The sequence below is a fragment of the Emydura macquarii genome, unplaced genomic scaffold (assembly GCF_026122565.2).
Source record: "Emydura macquarii macquarii isolate MOO-44397 ecotype Brisbane River unplaced genomic scaffold, CSIRO-AGI_Emac_v2 contig_2422, whole genome shotgun sequence".
In the NCBI taxonomy this organism is placed as follows: Eukaryota; Metazoa; Chordata; order Testudines; family Chelidae; genus Emydura; species Emydura macquarii.
This window is the reverse complement of record NW_027132559.1, coordinates 9,351,074-9,369,999: the sequence shown is the minus strand read 5'-3', so window position 1 is coordinate 9,369,999 and position 18,926 is coordinate 9,351,074. Positions and strand designations below refer to the sequence as shown.

The following is an 18,926-nucleotide window of genomic DNA, read 5'->3' as shown; positions in this document are numbered from 1 at the left end:
GCCTTGCAGATTAACAGTAGGTGTAGCCCAATCTCCAAGCCCCTTTGAAGCATTCCCCTGTAGTGTCCAGCCACTTATCCATTGAACACTCCCAGAAATACCAGGTCTGCTGTCCCTAGGAGAACAGATTACACACCAGCTTGCATGATTCAACTCAGGATCAGCACCTAGCTTAATATCACAGCACTGAGATATATTTATAGTGGAAAACAACAATACGTTTATTATCAAAGATTGAAGAGGTAGTGAGTAAGGATAATGGAAACAAAAGGTCACATATAAAACAAAATCATAGCGTGCTTTCTAGAGAATAAATTTAACTATTAGGCTTTCCTCCTATCGAAGGAGGCTTATCTCACCCGACACCGTTAGCAGTATCTTTAACCAAAGCTGGCTGTGATTCCATTTTTCATGAATGTAAATGCATTGCTTGTTTACTTCGTAGGTGTAGGATGATGAGACGTCTTCTTTGTTCCCCAAATATAGTCTAGCAAACCTTTGATGTGTCCCTCAAGGTAAGGTTCTCTTCCCCCACTGTGTTTCTTTACCTGTTCCTTTCTAATATTTTTATAAGCCTTCATCTGCATTCATCTGAGGGGGTGATGGGAGACCCTTGTGAATGAGAGAATACTTACTTTTCATTTCAGCAGAGAGTCTGGTGAATAAACATCCTGTATCTGGCAGAAACCCTGTTTGTCAACTTTGCCTTGATACAGATTTTAAAATATATTTTTAGTATGTGTTTGTATATTTTTATATATATATATAAACGCCTTACATAGTATCTGTACATACAGTTCACAATGATAGTTACAACCACTGTGACCTTGGTTTCCATTTAAGACATCCATGATGAGGTGTCCACCCCATACAAGGCCAGAAGGGGTTAAAGTGACGAGGTAGACCAACTAACTGCCTGGGCTGCACCTGGAAGAGGAGCCAGGAAGCAGGGAACAGGAAGGGCATGTAGAAAGCCCGGGAGCTGAGAGCAGAAGTAGGCTGCAGTTGCTCCCTAGTAAAAGCAAGGTAGGTGGGGAGGTAAGTAGCCTACAGTTACTCCCTGAGGGAGGAAGAAATTTGGGCTGGCAAATCCAGAGAATGGGGAGAACCAGAAAGGTAGGAAAGGTTTAGGGGAGAAGCAGTGAGATATGGGATAGGGCAGACCTTTGCTGTTGATTGGATGGACCCTGAGCTGGAACCAGGAGTAGAGGGTGGGACTGGATTCCCCTACCAGCCACTGGGAAAGCGGCATAGACCAGGCAGGGGAGAGAGGACTGCCTGGGACAATTTGTGGTGGAAGACTTTGGTACCCCAGAAGGGGAAACCACTAAGCGACCTGGCCGGAGGGCCGAGTCACGAAGAGGAAGCAGGAGCACCTGGAGCAAGAGAGGGGCTGTGAACACAGAGAGAGAGAAAGAGAGAGAGAGAGAGCAACTGCAGGAAAGGGTATTGGCCTGGCAGAGCTAATCCCCAGAATTGCTAGGAGGCAGCGCCTCATCACAACATCACATAACATTCTTTGTTGAACCAGAATGTGCATACCAAAATCAGGATATCTTTGTAACCCCTGACCAGCTGAAATCAAGGGGTTCTTAGATCACATTTGAGAGCTAACTATCAGTTAGGCACCAGTGCATTCCTTAACCAGTAAGAAGGCCTGCATAGTCTAGCATGCTTCCCTTCATCTGTGCTACTCCCAGTAAACATCCTTATATTTCATGTTGTTCATAAAGGGATCTCACATGATTGATGAGGGGTGTGATGGCCCCTCCAGGGATGTAACTGTGCCAGGGAGATGGGGTTGTTCAACAGGCTCTGTAACCATCCCAGAAAATACCATGAGGATAGCTTAGTCAGTTTCCAGAGGCCTTTAAAGAGATACTGACCCCTCAAACTGACACTACCTCTTGCATTCGGTGTCGATGGGACTGGTGCATTTATATGTTGGTATTGTGCTGTATGTTAGTTCCATACAATGTTGCCAGTTTTAAAAGCCTTAAAGAGTTAAATCTTAGTCTGCGCTATAAAAAAGTAGCAGTTACCCCTTATGCAAAACTCCAGTAGAAAAAATATATCCAACTCTATGTGATTTTTTTTCTCATCCTATGATGTAGAATAGAGACTTATATCCCTGCTATAAAATTTTATCTGATGGTTTAAAAAAGACTATACACAGGATATAATTCTCTATTCAATTGTATAGGTATTTTGCAATTTCTATAGAACCTTATTGTTTTTCACAACTCAGGAAAAGTTTTTTCCAAGAAAAAAATCTTAGCTGATTTTTATTGGGTTTATTGGGTTTTATTGGGTTTTATCAAGTTGTCGTTTATTTAACTTTTGTCCCTTGCAAATATATACTATGTTCATGTACATATTTCAAAGGGTTTTTTTCTTTGTACTTGAAACATTAGGTTCTAATTTTGATCTATGAATGAGAACTTCAACTATTCTAAAAAATTTACAAGGGAAGTAATGAAAACATCAAGGTTTTTGTTATGCCTATTAGGAAACAATAGAAAACTTAGAATTTTTTTGGGGAAGGAGAATGAGTGGGATCATTGAGTGGGGTGAAGGAGCACAGTTAGAGGGTGGACTCCGCTATCATTAGATGTTGAAGAGGGAAGTGAGTGAAGTTGTGGAATGGGTGAGAGGAGAAGGAGGGCTTGGTTCAATAGAATATAGAATCTTCTGGAAGGTGGGCAGGACATCTGATTCATATATAACTGTCCAGTTCATCTTACTTTTCCATTGTCAGTGCTGGATTAATTAGACTCTCACTTTAACTGTAGTAAATGTGGAAGTGGTGATAAATATAGCAAATGGGTGGTGATTGTTTAATGACTCCCAAACAGCAGTGAATGAATTAGAATTTTCCACAAATGAGTTTTCCATTCATATATTAATATTACCATAGTATCTAGGAGCCCTATTCTTCAACCAAGACTCTAATGCACTAAGTGCTGTACAATACAGAACAAAAAGATGGTCCCTGCCTCCAGGAGCTTACTATCTAAGTTTAAGACAAGAGATAGCAGATGGATGCAGATGGACAGGGAAGTAGAAATACACAGTGAGATAATTGATCAGAATGATGGGCAGTGGTCTCAGCATACCAGCAGTTTACATCTCTGTAAATATTTTTCCAGTGGTGATTTAATGTGCAATGCTTAGAATGTACTAAATCTAGTTTTTCTTTAAAAAAAGGTCAACTTGTTATCATGCTAATTCTATATCAGCAAATCTACATGTTTTACAAACTGAATTATACATTATTTCCCCTTTCTCTTCCTTTTCCTTCCACCTACCCTATCTCTGAAATGAATTTTTTTTCTTTGAATTTGACTCACTCCTGTTTATTACCATATACATTGCCTGTGTGTCCCGTGGGAATCTGGACTTTGTGCTTTTGTTTTGGCATTGAATATTCACAAATGGCTGAGCTACACAATTTCCTGAATTTCCTTATATGATCTGTAACTAATACTGGGTGAAAAGCAAATGCAATAAAATACAACATTTTAAAACATATAGACAAATTGCCTCTGGCCATACTTGTTTCTATTTAGCTTTTTTCTGTTTTCAATCATGGTTTTTGGCTCTGCTGGGCAAATACAACAAGCAATGCCTGTTTCTTTGCCTCATTTTGTCACTCAATAATTCCTTATTTATTAATAAAGGATTATCTCATACTATTAAAGACTGTATAACATACAGTAAGTATTCCATTTTAAAAACAAGAAATTTTTCAAGTAGACTATTATTATTTATTGATAGATCAGGTAGCAAAGGAGCTACATGTGGGAAAGCAAAGTTCTGAAAGTTGTGAATCTTTCAGCCCATACTAAAAAGATACACTTCTGCTGAAGCAATAAAGCAAGGGAGTTGAGAACCAAATAGGGACTACACATTCTTTCCCTAAATAATTCAGAATCCATGACAAACATCAAAATTCTAACAGTGTGAAATAGGAGTAAAATATAGATTGTAACAGCAAGTATGGTATAATTGTGGCAAATCCTGAAGGGGCATGGCCTTCTTTCATGTCGAGCACCACCCAGATGGATCCCTGGCAAGGTGCTTAAGTGGTCTGTCTGGATATTCAGTTTACGTCTTTCACTGGCAATCTTAATGCGTCACCAAAGCTTTTGACACCCATGTGATAGCCAGCCATGTAGCAGCATTCTCTGATACGCATGCCCTGGAATGTGTTGGTCTTCCATTCTAATAATATATCGATACTAAGAAAGCTGTCAAAACTGAACCACTGCTCTTGGATGCAGTTGCTGGGTGTGGCTTCGAATATCCTATATTCTGATCTTGTCCTGCCACTTGATATGGACAAAAATGGCAAGAATAAAAATGTTAATCCAGTGTTTAGCCTTCGTCAGCACTCATATTTAAGTTCCATACACTAGAGGTGATATAATCATGGTTCTGTAGATCCACAGCATGTAGTAAAAAAACCAATCCTGAAGTTCTTACTCAAACTCCCACTGAAATATGATCCTTAGGTTTTGATCCTTGATGAATGGTCAAGTATTCATACACTGAATTACTGATTTCAATCATAATATTGTTTGGAAACTGTGAACTTTTCCTAATGAAAAAATGTTGTGAAAAGTTCTTGGACTTGAACTGTTTCATTTATAGGGATACTGGTTTTCTTTGTAGGTTTCCAAGACATTAATTTTCTTCCCTTCCTGAGAGAGATGAAGTATAACCTAATAGCTGGACATATTGACTTACTTTGTTTGAATAAAAAACTGTAGTCATAACAGTTTACATTCAAAATGTGTTGAAAATTGCATGGCAATTAGCTATAGGAACAATCCCCCAAACTCTTCTCTCTCTGGTATTTCTTTTTGGAATTCCAGAGTATCATTTTAGGTTTTGTTTGCTCGTGCTAGATCTGCATAAACTATTACTCCCCTTATGGGAGTTGCTATACAAAGATATAGGCAGACTTCTTCCCAACAAAGAAAACATCCAAACCAAAAATACTTTAGAATATCTTTAGTCAGAAACATAAAGCAACAAAGTTTACTTTCATACCAATTGGTATAATCCACAATGGGCCCTTCCTTGTGGCTGGGTCTTGAAATTAGTTCTTGCCCCATGTGTAGGACCCTACCAAATTCATGGTCCATTTGGCCAAATTCATGGTCATAGGATTTTAAAAATAAAATTTCATATTTTCAGATACTTAAATCTGAAATTTCACGGTGTTGGAACCATGAGGGTCCTGACCCAAAAGAGGGTAGTGAGAGGGGGTTGCAAGGCTATTGTAGGGGAGGGTCTCAGTATTGCCACCCATACTTCTGCGCTGCTGCTGGTGGCGGTGCTGCCTTCAGAGCTGGGCTCTCAGCCAGCAGCTGGGGAGGTTTTCAGAGGTGGGTCTGACCCGGCCCTGGGAGTGGCCTCTGCAGGGGAAGGGGATGTCCCATTCCTCCCCAGCCAACTGGGACAAGTAACTGAAGCAAAGCGCATGGTAGGAGCCCTGTCCCTCCCTTACACTAGCCAGATTTCACAGGTTCGCAACTTGTTTTTCATGTCCATGAATTTGGTAGGGCCCTACCCATTTGGCATCTCTTTCACTGGTTGTGTGTATTGGGGTTCTTCTCTCTCTCTCACTCTTTCTCTCTCTCTAAATGATACAGGGTGTGCCGTCTTTATGACTTGGCCCTCCAGCCAGGTCCCCTCCTTCAAAGTCCCACTGGACAATATGTCCATTTGCTGTTTCAGGCAGTCTATCATTCTGATTCTGGTCCTGTGCCACTTTTCCAGTGACTGATAGGGGAACCCAGTTCTGCCTGCTACTCTGGGTTCCAGTCTAGGGACCTATGCCTAACAACCTAGGTTTGCTCAGTCTCCAGTTGCTGTTTCCTTGGGCTCCTTCTTAATCCACAGCTCTATCTCTGGGTTTACCAATGGTGCTTCCCCCATTGCTACTTCCATCCCTCTAGACCTCGTGTAAAACTTCCTATTCCAGGGCAGGACCCCACAGCTTACTTTCCTCCTAGACTTCCTGCTTGTCCCTGGCCAACTCCCTTTCCCTCTAGGGATTGACTACAGATCTCCTCCCTGGAGCCTCTTCCTTCGCTCACTTTCTGGCTTTATACTATCCCAGTTCATCCCGTAGCTGGGATTCATCTCTAGTTAGTGCTTATCAATCCCTGGATTCCCTCCAGGTGCAGCATATAAGGGCCCTTCTGGCCCACATTAACCTGTTCAGGTCTTGTGTGGAGTGAACACCTCATCACATTACTTTTTCAGTGTTGTCTTTAAGCTTCAGTTTTGTTAGTGGTGAAGGTAGGGTAATTTCCTTTCTGTTTAAAGGCCTTAACCTGCAAGCTACTGACCAGGATAGTTCAGGGTGCTACAGATCTTGCATGATCAAGTCCAAAAGTTGTCTTTCTGGAATTACTTTACTTTTCTGTCCCTCTGAATAACTTTGCTTTGTATTCCCCTTTTCAATGTGTGCTGGTTTTTTGTCCCTTGGGCTTCTATCTTTGGGATTCTCTACATGGTGGCTTAGTCCACAGTAGCTGGAGTGTAAATTTTAATGGGCACCCCACCGTGTTGCACACTAACTGCCCGGCGTGGACCCTGTTGGCATGCACTAAAAACACCTTCCCGTGTGTGTTAAAGGGTCCACAGAGGCCAGTTAGTGCACAACACTCCAGTGTGAATTAGAAATTTACACCCCAACTAGTGTGGACAAAGAAAGGCACCATGTAGAAAAAACCTTTCTCCAGTTTCTTTTAAGTGTCAAATGCCTTGCTATTTGTTGATTGACAAAAATTCAATCTAAGTGACATACCAGGATAAAATCCAGATTAACATGTAGCTGTGTCACCCTGCCTTATAACTAGGGGTGCCCTTTACAATGCCTTGCTTCTGTAGCCTCCAACCTGGACTGTTCACAAACCGCCACCACCATGTAAGTCACTCCCAGCTGTGACACACCTTGGCTCTTACCAGCCTAAGAGATTACCACAGAGTGACCACAACACACTCCCAGTCCCAAGTTTTGCCCCAGAAATTTATTTCCTGTACTGCCCTGCCCTTTTCTTGACAGCATGAATATATTAAATCCGTTATTCCTTTAAGGGAGTAATATGCACACAACTTGTTACCCCAAATGGAATTACCCAGACACTTTAACTTGAACACACTGGATTAGATAAAACAATAAAACAAGTTTATTAACTACAAAAGGAGAGATTTTAAGTGAGTACAAGTAATGAGGCATAAAAGTCAGAACTGGTTACAAAAGAAATAAAGATAAAATGCTTATTGGTGCCTAGAGTAACAAGCTACATTAGATTCAAAGCAAAGTTTCTCCACACATGCTTTGAGCAGTTTTACTGGCCAAACTCTTTAGGTCAGGACCCCTCCTCCAGAGTCAAACAACTGCTTCCTTTGTCTCTTTAGGTGCAGTGAATGCAATGGGCAGGAAGAGATGTCTGCCACTTCTTTTTATAGTCCTATTACCCCTCAGAGAAGGATTTCCAGCTGGGAACAAGGCAACAGGCAGTCTGGGTGGAAGGGAACTCCATGCTGTTTCTTTACTAAGATGTAAATTTTTGCTTCTGCCCCCTTTCCTGCCAAAGAATGGCCACTTAGGGCAATGCTTCAGGGACCGGCTTCCTATACTGTTTCAAGGAGATCTCAGGGACCGATGCTGGTCCAGGGACAGGTCGTTGAGAAACATTGACTTAGCAGATAAAGGCCCATCAGCCTTGTTTACACCTGGCTGAGTCATCAACTTATCCTTTGTCTTTGAGGAACTGATTTAGCCACTTTGCAAGCTTATCTGAAAAACATACTTTCAGTCATGATTTCATCTTATGTTTATAACTTCACATATAATACTGCTATGTGCATTTTGCCATGATTAAGGATCCGATTTGGTCATGGAGGTCACATATTCTGTGACTTTCTGGACCTCCATGACTTCTGGGACAGGGCTGGAGCGACTGTAAGCCCCAGGGCCACTACTGAACAGCTGATCAGCCAGCTCGCCAGTTGGAGCAGCAGGCTGGAGCGGCTGCAAGCCCCGGCAGCTGTTTACCCTCTTTCACCAGAGTATTTTTAGTAAAAGTCAGAGACTGGTTGCAAACTCCATGAATTTTTGTTTATAGCCCACGACCTGTCCCTGACTTTTACTAAAAATACCCATGACAGAATCTTATCCTTAGCCATGGTGATATTGGTCAGCAAGTTATGAGTCTTTAAATGATACTTCACAAGACATGCCTTGTACAAAAATTATTCCAATAGTGTGCAGGGTAAAAGAGCTGCATTTAGCTCACAAGCCACAGTTTGGCCACCCCTGCCATATATCATGGAGATGACGTGCTTCAATCAGCACAGCAAACAATACAATAAATAAGTGTGATCATTGGCAAGACTCAAGGAACGGTTATTTTGTGCTTATAACCTTCTGTCTCAATATGTTTGAGAAAGAACTAGGTCACCCTTCAGTCACCCATCACTGAGTGACCCTAATTGTCAGATACCTGGCTTTTAACTTTGTGGCTTCTTTGGCACTAAGATCTTTCATCTCTGAGTCATGACATCTGTGTACTGGTGTGTGTAGCTGGTGAACTAAAGGCTACATTCACCTCTTATTGTGCATGCATAACTCTCATTATGTTTAATGAAGACTATTGCCAAGACCGAGAGAAGAATATATCAGCACTGCAAGGCAGGGGTTGTGGCGAAGCCTACTTCCCTCTCCAAATAGCTTCTACAACATTCTCACAAATTTTCAGAATTGTATATAACATATATGGACATTATTATTATATAGTTATAATATATTAAAATTACATAATAAAATATGAATATATAATTTCTAGAAGACTGCAATAGAAGAATAATATCATGCCTCCCTCATCTTTTAAAGCATGTCCATGCTCTTAGAATGATTAATAATAGGTAGGCTTCTGTATGTACTAATCAGATTCTTTCTATTTTAGGGTTTTCTATAGTGCCCCATCATCATAATATCTAAAGGACTTTTCTTTGTTTCACTTTGCAGTTCTTTAACTCTGAGAGTAAGATGACACTCTCGATTGGGGCAGGTCTATATTAGAAGCACTACAACAGCGCAGCTGCACTGATGCAGCTGCGCCTCTGTGAGTGGTCTGGTGAAGATGCGTCTGGTGAAGAATGCTCTCCCATCAGCAAAATTACTCCACCTCCGTGAGAGGCGGAAGCTATGTCAGTAGAAGAGTATCTTCCACCGACACAGTGCTGGTGTGGACAACGTTTAGGTCATTGTAACTTGCCTAAGTGTCTTTTTCACTCCCCTGAGCGACATAAGTTAGATTGACTTAAGCGGCAGTGTAGACCTGCCCTTAGTCAATAGATGGCAAAGTATGTCCTTTGAGAGATACTAAAAATGATCATGCTGGACTCTGGGGAAATGGGTAAATAAGATTTTTTAATTAATATCTTGGCTATAGCATGATGATGATAATACAAAGTATTATGCAATTAGATGATCACTGTTTAAAAATAACTGATGTGTTTTCTTAGAAATGATTACAACATAAATGGAAAGATTAGATTACATTCAAAATATCCAGTGCAATTTTCTTTTCTTCAACTTAAAAGGGCTCTAGCAGAGGCTCATTGGTAACAAATGCTTAGACAGATCACATAAGTTTCATGTACAAAATATTCTAATGGAATCTTTGTTTTAAAATGGAGACACATGCTTTTTACATCCGGTGTAGAAAGTCTTTGTGCTAGTGCATCATGAACCACTACAATCCTGTTATTATTACAGATGATGTTCCTTTCATTAATAAACTTCAACACTGTTTCCCAAGATCTAAGATATTCACTAGAAAACAAAAACATTACTAACCTACATCAAGAAATAATTTCATTTTAAAATTATTGCTGTAACTTAAACTGGTTAAAAAACCCCGCAACCCTTCAGAAACAAAAACCTGACATATGAAACATCTTAATTTTTAGAGCCATTTTTAATTGTAAGGCAATCTATCAGTTGTTCTGAAAAAAAATTGTTTTTCCTAGACTGAAAACTTCTAGTTCTTGTTGAATGCAATGTAAATGAGCAGAGAGGGAAATTGGGGTCTACAGTGCAAAGTACTCTTGCTGATACTAACTTGTGAGGAGCCCAGTGAATATTGGTTCTACATTAAATTCTGTTAAATCTTGTCATTTTTGATGGTTTATGGGTGTCATCAACATTTCAATTACTAATTCTTTTTGCTGAGTTTAATCTATCAGTTTAGTTTGCTCTTGATTTAAAATAGCTTGATTTTCTTGACATAGTGTATTTGCAGCTATATGGTTACAATCTTCTGTATGAATAAAATGGGAATTATAATATATGTAGAAAACAGATGAAGCTGAATAAATTGATGTAATCTAACCATAAATTGAACTATGGCGTCATTATAAAGCTCAATATCAAAATGAAGCTTAAAAACACAGATATAAAATCCAAAGAATTAAACTATTTGCTTGCATTCAAAAGATGGGTGCTCAAATTCTCATAGAAATCACAGTGCCTAACTCTGTGGTTCAGCTGGAGCCTACTTGATCTTGACTTGGCTTGCCACTTTGCCATTCCCAATCCCCGCATCCCAGGAGTCTTCCAAAGAGAGCCCAAACATAATTTTTTTGGGCCCAATACAAACTTGTAACACGGGCCCCCACCCACACACATACCACAATCCCTCATCCCATACATACAATCTCATGAGCCATGAAAAAAAAGTTTGAATTCTGAAATTACTGTTACATATTCTACATTTCTGAAAAATGCCCCCCTTTGCTATTTTTGTTTAACATAACACCCAGCCTGAGAGTCCTACAAGTTTGCTGACTATTCTGTAAATTTTTGATCATTTTAAAGGTATTATATCCTGTCAATGTCTTGATTTTTTTTATTTTAATGGACCAATGTGACTGCAAACATTTTATAATTAGGCCAATTAACTTTAAAGCTTTATTTTTTTGCCTTTTTCATTGTAAAATCATTAATTAGCCACCCAAAGTCAATTTCTCTTGCAAGTTCACACTCAATAGACAAGATAGCTAGGTGGCTTAACCATTCTTGCCCCATTGTAGAACACCTACAGTTTTTGATGAGTGCCAGCTTGCTGAAACTTCTTTCAGCGTCTACCAGTCACTGGCAGTGTGCAAATAATCCGTAGGGCTATGCACACTTCACTGAAAATTAGTTGCAGTTGTTTTTTGTAAATCTCATTTAATAAGATAAGTGGGGGTAGTTCATATTCTTTTCTAAAAGTAGACTTCAAGATTTATTTCAGGTGCAACATTTCACAAGGAATATTCTCAGAAAGATCTGTAGGATACTTGTGAAGTAGACATTTGGAAACTTCTTCTCTAGTGTATCATATTTTAGGACTGAATGGAATGCCAAACAAATGTTATTGGTTGCTTTGAATCTGTGCTCTAATTTACAGATGACATTGTCCAAAGTTGCATCGAAAACATTCCTTCTGAATAAAGACTGGTTCATTTTCAGAGATGGTGGAATATGATTCCTCAGGCTCAGATGTCTCATCATGAAATCTTTTCCATTTCATTCCTCTCTTCTTTAGCAATTATGCCAAAATTCCCATGCCTTCTGCTACAAGACATGCTTCCTGTAAAATTTTGAGCCACTGATCTCTAAGTTGTTTTATTTCTTCAATAATATCAGTAATGAGAGCTACCTCTGATTTAAGAGAGATTCCTCTGGCTTGTAAAATCTTGTTTCTGTCCTCAGTACTTGAAATAACTTTGTACCAGAAGCTAGCCATCAAAAGGCATAAAAATGAGCTGAAGTACCTTTTCAGTGCTTCTACTTGTGATTGAGCTTCATGTGTCAAGTTTAATTCAAGAGCACATTCCAGTGCTTCCAGAATACCTAGAAGATGCTTTGTGAGTGGATGGACAGCATCAGCACGTGCACTATATTCTATAAATATCCTTAGACATGATCTACAATTTAGCCTCAATTTTTTCCTCATGGTAATGGTGGGTTGCAGCCTGGGCTGGGCCCCCCAGAGCCTCCAGGCCCTGGTAAAGTGTACCCCTTCCCCCCATGTGGGGGCCCTGCTTCCAAATCCTCTTGCTCTGGCTCCTTGTTGTTAGTCCTGACTAGGCTCCCCAGGTCACTGAAGTACCTGCTCCTCTGGCTGTCAATGTACTAATGGCCCTGAGATATTTTACTTCACTGTTTTGTATTATCTTTCAGGCTGGGCTGAGCATTGAACGTGACAATATGGTGGGCTCACTTTGGCCCAATTTACCATTGCTAACATTGGCTCAACTCCATCTGTGTTAACAGTGTTGGGAGTTTTAATGTAGACAGGCCCCCAGCATTAAGCATCCTGACATCTAACATTGCTCAGAACATGGTGCTTAAAACAGCAGTGATAACCAGTGACCCATCTAGACTAGGGCCAATCTTGCTAACCAATCTTGCTAACACTGATTATGCTGGACTGATGTCAGTATCATTGGGAAAGTTTATAAAAATGTCCTTAGTATAGCCAGGATCTTGTTCTGTCCCAGCAGTTTAATATGCTCTGTCAATGGAAGCACCTTAGAAAGTGCAGTGACTGAAATCGATTGATGAGCTGGAACAGTCCCAGAGATCTTTAGATATGTATTCAAGATCTCTAACTGAAGTTTACGGGAAACATGTATCAGAAGTCACTAGTCTATAAGGTTCTTCCTGGTCCTCAATATATGAGGCAGTAGTAATAGAAGGGTTCTTCTAAGGTTTCACCACAAACAGTTTTACAAGTTATCAGGTCATTTGTAAGACATATTGTCAGAATTTAAACATTTTGCTTCAAGAACTTTTAAGCTTGAGGATAAAATGGCAATTGTTGTCTGATCAGTCTATTAATACCAATATACTGATTTAACAATAGCCTTAGATAGCATGACACAATATACTATACTATACTTCTATACTTCTTATGCAAGGAAAAAAGGATATGTGGAGAACTAAATTAGAAGTAGAAATTTAAGACTATTGGATATTAGAGGAAATCCATGGTGTTGAACCAATGCTGGGAATGACTGATTTATTTAAAAATGAATTGTATTTAATAAATTTTGATATGTAGCAAATTGGAAACCTTATTAGTCACTGTAAAATAATATAGATTTCTTAACATATTGTGTATATCAGTTTAGTTTAGGCAACCCTAGTGTCAATGAGATAATCCATCTCAGAACATAAGAACATCCATACTGGGTCAGACCAATGGTCCATTTAGCCCAGTATCCTGTCTTCCAACAGTGGCCAATGCCAGGTGCTTCAGAGAGAATGAATAGAACAGATAATCATCAAGTGATTCATCCCATCGGCCATTCCCAGCCTCTGGCAAACAGCAATCCCTGCCTATCCTGGCTAATAACCATTGATGGACCTATTCTCTATTAACTTATCTAGTTCTTCTTTGAACCCCACTATAGTCCTGGCTTTCACAACATCCTCTGGCAAGAATTTCCACAGGTTGACTGTGTGTTGTGTGAAGAAATACTTCCTTTTGTTTGTTTTAAACCTGCTGCCTATTAATTTCATTTGGTAACCCCTAGTTTTTGTATTATGAGAAGGAGTAAATAACACTTCCTTATTTACTTTCTCCACACCAGTCATGATTTTATAGACCTCTATCATATCCCCCCTTAGTCATCTCTTTTCCAAGCTGAAAAGTCCCAGTCTTATTTATCTCTCCTCATACGGAAGCTTTTCCATACTCCTAATCATTTTAGTTGCCCTTTTTTGTACTTTTCCAATTCCAATATATCTTTTTTGAGATGGGATGAACAGATCTGCACACAGTATTCAAGATGTGGGTGTAACATGGTTTTATAAAAAACAATTTTATAAAAAAGCAATACGATATTTTCTGTCTTATTATCTATCTGTTTCCTACTGATTCCCAACATTCTGTTAGCTTTTTTGACTGCTGCTGCACATCGAGTGGATGTTTTCAGAGAACTATCCACAATGAATCCAAGATCTCTTTCTTAAGTGGTAACAGCTAATTAAGACCCCATCAATTTATATTTATACTTGGAATTATGTTTTCCAATGTGGATTACTTTGCATTTATCAACGTTAAATTTCATCTGCTATTTTGTTGCCCAGCCACCCAGTTTTGTGAGATCCCTTTGTAACTCTTCACAGTCTACTTTAACTTAACTATTGAGTAGTTTTGTATCATCTGCAAATTTTGCCACCTCACTGTTACCCCTTTTTCCAGATCATTTATGAATATGTTGAACAGAACTGGTCCCAGTACAGATCCCTGGGGACACCACTATTTACCTCTCTCCATTCTGAAAACTGACCATTTATTTCTACTCTTTGTTTCCTATCTTTTAACCAGTTACTGATTCAGGAAAGGACCTTCCCTCTTATCTCATGACCGCTTATTTTGTTTAAGAGGCTTTGGGGAGGAACCTTGTCAAAGGCTTTCTGGAAATCTAAGTACACTATATCCAGTGGATCATGCTTATCTACATGTTTATTGACTCCCTCAAAGAATTCTAGTAGATTTGTGAGGTCTGATTTCCCTTTCCAAAATCTCAGAACTGCATGATGGATGTCTGATGTTGAGTGTTTGACTATTTCTTCCAGGCACTTTGTATTTCAAGATGGAAGAGAGGAACCCACGCTTCCCCGAACTGTCAAGTCCTGCTAGAGGATCTTGTCTCCCAAGTAAGAGTATTTAGAAAAAGCCCTTAACCCAGACCCTACTAAACAGAGAACGAAAAAATATTTGCTGATGTTTAAGCAGTACAGGGAAAACAGACCAACTGGGAGAATGGAAGGAGAAAAATGAGAGACAGATTGCCTTGAAGGATCTTTACTGAGGAAACTGTGCCCTGATCAGCTATAGAAGTCTGAAATAAGATGCAGAGGCAAGATACAGAGGGGGAAAGAGAGAGTGACAAAAGCTTTTTGGAGACTTCAGGGCTGTAAAAGCTGTGCTGCTGACAAACTCAGGATAGTTTGAAAGGGGAGTTATTGAGAGAGAGGATTGCTCTGCTAGGCCACAGCATGCTGAAGCTGCAGTCTGGAACCGAACAATGTGACCGTAGGTAAAACACCATCTAAGAATTGAAGGGAGCCTAAAGTAGCATCTCAATTTTGATGTTTTGTTGTGTATTGTATTTTGTTGTCTGCAATAAGAAATCACCACAGTGTGAGAACTAGACTATGTAGTTCAGAGGCTAGGTCATCAGAAGATCAGTTTCTGCTCCTGCTGCTGCCATTAATGAGCTGTGTGAATTTGCGTAAATCACTTCCACACGTGCCTGTTTCCTCATCTGTAAAATAGGGGTGATTCTTACCCTCATTTATAAAGTGCTATATGAGAGTTGATGGTGTTTCTGTCATTATCTGTCTAGTTAGCATACGATCCCTGTTCCATAATTCTGATTGCAGGGGTTAAGCAAAGGTATTATGAGTTGGTTTTTGCCAAGTCAACAATGACTATTTTTTCTCAACCCCATACAGTTTAGATTTTGTGCTTTGACTAGACCCTTCACCCTATCATAACACAAGACTGTACTATTCCAATATGGAAGGTGGTCCATGTTAATGGCCATTAATACATTAACTGAACATATGCCAGGAGACAGTAACATTGCCACACATGGGGGTGGAAAGGGAGATGGGGGACTCCTGGTAGCTGCCTGTGATCATCACTGGCGTTTAACGGAATTTCCTTTGGTTTTCGTTTCATGCTGTCAGAACTCTGCTGATGGGTGTTTCCGAGGGACATAGTTATATCAATCGAACCCCCAGTGTAGACTGCACTATGTTAATGGGAGAGCTTCTCTCTTCGACATAGCTACCTCCTCTCATGGAGGTGGATTAACTATGCTGATGGGAGAAGCTCTACTTTTGGTGTAGTAGCATCTTCACTAAAATGCTACAGTGGCGCAGCTGCAGCACTGTACATGTAGACAAGCCCTAATTTGTGTTAAGATCTGTCCCCTTGATTCCTGTATGCCTGAGTTTTCTCTCTGGTGAAAATTACTCAAAACAGTTAAATCCAAAGCTGACTGTGAAGAGTTACAAAGTGATCTTATTAAACTGGATGATTGGGTGACAAAATGGTATATGAAATTCAATGTTGGTAAGTGCAAATTAATGTACATTGGAAAAAATAATCCCAGCTATACATGCAAAATGATGGAGTGTAAATGAGCTGTAAGCACTCAAGAAAGAGATCTTGGAGTCATTGTGGATAGTTCTCTGAAAAATATGCACTGGCAGTCAAAAAGGCTAACAGAATGTTAGGAACCATTAGCAAAGGGATAGATGATAAAGCAGGAAATATAATAATGCGTCTATTTAAATTGATGGTACACGCACACCTTGAATACCGTGTGCAATTCTGATCACTTCATCTCAAAAAAAGATATATTAGAACTGGAAAGGTACAGGGAAGAACAACAAAAGTGATTAGGGGTATAGCTTCTATACTAGGAGAAATTAAAAAGACTTAGGCAGTCCATTTTAGAAAAGAGAACTGTGATAGAGGTCTACAAAATCAAGTTAATATAAGTTTGAGTAGCAATGGCATTTAAAATTATGTTGCAAGTGTTAATTTGGCAATTTTTCTGCTTATTAGAAGAACTTGTTTGAAAGATTACTGTGTTACATCTCAGTGATGCTTTGGAGGTAGTGTGGGTATGCCATGTAGCTATATATTCCTTAACTGTACACAATTACATTGAATTCAGTAATTAGCTGAGGTCCATATATTATGATTTGGCCTTGCAGCTTTTTTTGGAACCTGTATTTTTTTTCTGTTCACACTCCAAACTCCTAAAAGCCATATAAGTGATGTCTTCCATCTATACATGGCCTGACAATTTCCCCATTTAACTCAATCAAGAACACACACCACAGTCTACACAAATAGATACCCAAACTTTTGAAGCACTTCATAGCACAGAAACTTTTTACATTACAGTATTTTAAGTCCAGTATAGCGTAAGGTGTTGTCAAGGAATCTTTGATGAAAGAAAGCAAGTGCTGTCACTGGAAGAATCTGGCATGGTTACAACACTGCAAACAATTTTTCCATTTATTTTTCTGTAAAAATAAATAAATGTCTGGTGTTTTTTAAGAACCCCAACATTTCAGATGGAGTTATGAAATCCACATCTAGCTATGTATTTTATTTTGAGATGATTCAAAAGTTTGCACATAAATAGCAAGGCAGCCATTTTGACCCCCCAAAAAAATCACAATTATATAAATCTCAAAACGTTTTTGGGGAGGAGAAGGCTACTCCTCTTACTAATGCCCCTTAAAAAAAGCGATATTAATTGTGGACTAAATGCAGAGCTAAGAGACAATAGGTTTCATGTTTCGAGTTACTAACTCCTGTGATTGCAAGTCTCTTGATGCTTGGTTTTTTTTCCTATAAAACAATTCATGACACCAGGGAAAGCTGAGAATTTTCTTGTAACTCAACACTAACTCCCAGTGTGTGCCCTCAGTGACTGACACTGCACTGCTTTTGCTCACCATGGGAATGGAGATCTACAGAGGAAGGAGTATGCAGTCTTCTGCAGATTATGTCTTCCTGCATAGATGAAGATGGCTGTGAGGCCTTACTTCCTCCAAAACACACTTGGTCCTCCAAACCCATCCTGTTATGGGTCTGTTTTATAGGAAACTGTGGTTTTGGTTTCCTTGAGCATCATCCTACAGAAAAGGAATATTTCTGCTTTTTATTAGTTACCGGTATAGGGATGCTTCCTCGCTTTTATATCACCAGTCATCCTTTGTGTTACTAAACATTGCAAACCCCTTTCAATTCTCCTTATAATAAAGCTCTGAGCTTTGCTATTGACTTCAATGGGTGATGAAGTCCATAATTTATAGAGAAATGGCCTTGAAACATGTCCGCAAACTTAATCAATTTATTCCTTCTCTTTACTGTCTTGCTTTGAGATCTTCATTCCTACTAGTTTTCCTCATCTTTGTAATTCTTGCTGCCCTTGCTGATCAAGCAGCATGTAAAAGATTGTGCTATCACTTTATTCCCTCTTCTTTTGTGTGTTTTCCATTGATTCTACTTGATAATTAGTTCTTTCAAACTCTCCTATGTTTTATACAAACTCTTATTCTACATGAACTATTTCCTTACTGTTTAGTTCTGTCTTATCCAGAATTCCTCACTATTAGTACTTTTTGATTTTTTCTTTAAAGCTACAGGTTAATTAAGGTATGCTGTCAGGTTGTCCTAAGTGTGCATGGGAGTATATACGTGTATATTAATATTATTCTGTTAGACACAATTCTGTGCATTTCACATGTGTGGAGTTGCTCAAATGTCATGTGTATATATATAGGGAGTGCAAAGTGTTTCTTCCTAATGCCCCATAAATGATCAGTTTAAATCCTGAAGTTTCTTCTTCGTTTGCATAACTACATGGGTAATAAGATAATCCATCACTTTTCAAAATCCCTCTAAGTCCCTCAGATGTTTGTTGATTTTGTGTGTGTGTGCGCGTGTGTGTGCACGCGCGTGAGGGAGGAGGGGACAGAGTTACACAATTTTCTAGTAATTCTTGGGGGCTGTTGAAACCAAGCATTCACTCTCCAGTGGCCCAGTATACTGCAGCCACAGAACTCCCAGTCCGTGATAGGCCAGGGAGCTAGACCAGGACTGAAAATCAAAATCCAATATCCTGGATGGTAGTGTTGGTTCTGTTTGGGGCAAAAAAGTTAAAAACTGAATTTTAAGGTCTGAAAAATTTTATGTATCAAGGGGAAAAAAAGCACCTCCTGTACTTCTAGCACCAAATTTGGTGCACATGACTCAGACTGAGGGTACACCAGGAGTTCTCAAACTTTTTTTTCTGGGACCCCCTTTGAA

At 39.4% G+C, this 18,926-nt stretch overlaps 1 long non-coding RNA gene across 2 annotated transcripts in view; it reads left to right on the top strand.

The window, feature by feature from the left end:
* LOC137162269 (uncharacterized) overlaps nt 1–18,926 on the top strand; it is a 48,007-nt gene that overhangs the window by 469 nt on the left and 28,612 nt on the right. The window contains exons 2-3 of one of the 2 annotated variants that reach the window (XR_010922343.1): nt 446–515; nt 844–1,026. This is a non-coding gene — a long non-coding RNA (uncharacterized lncRNA). The remainder of the gene's footprint in view (nt 1–445; nt 516–843; nt 1,027–18,926) is intronic. The other variant, XR_010922342.1, reaches the window with a different exon arrangement.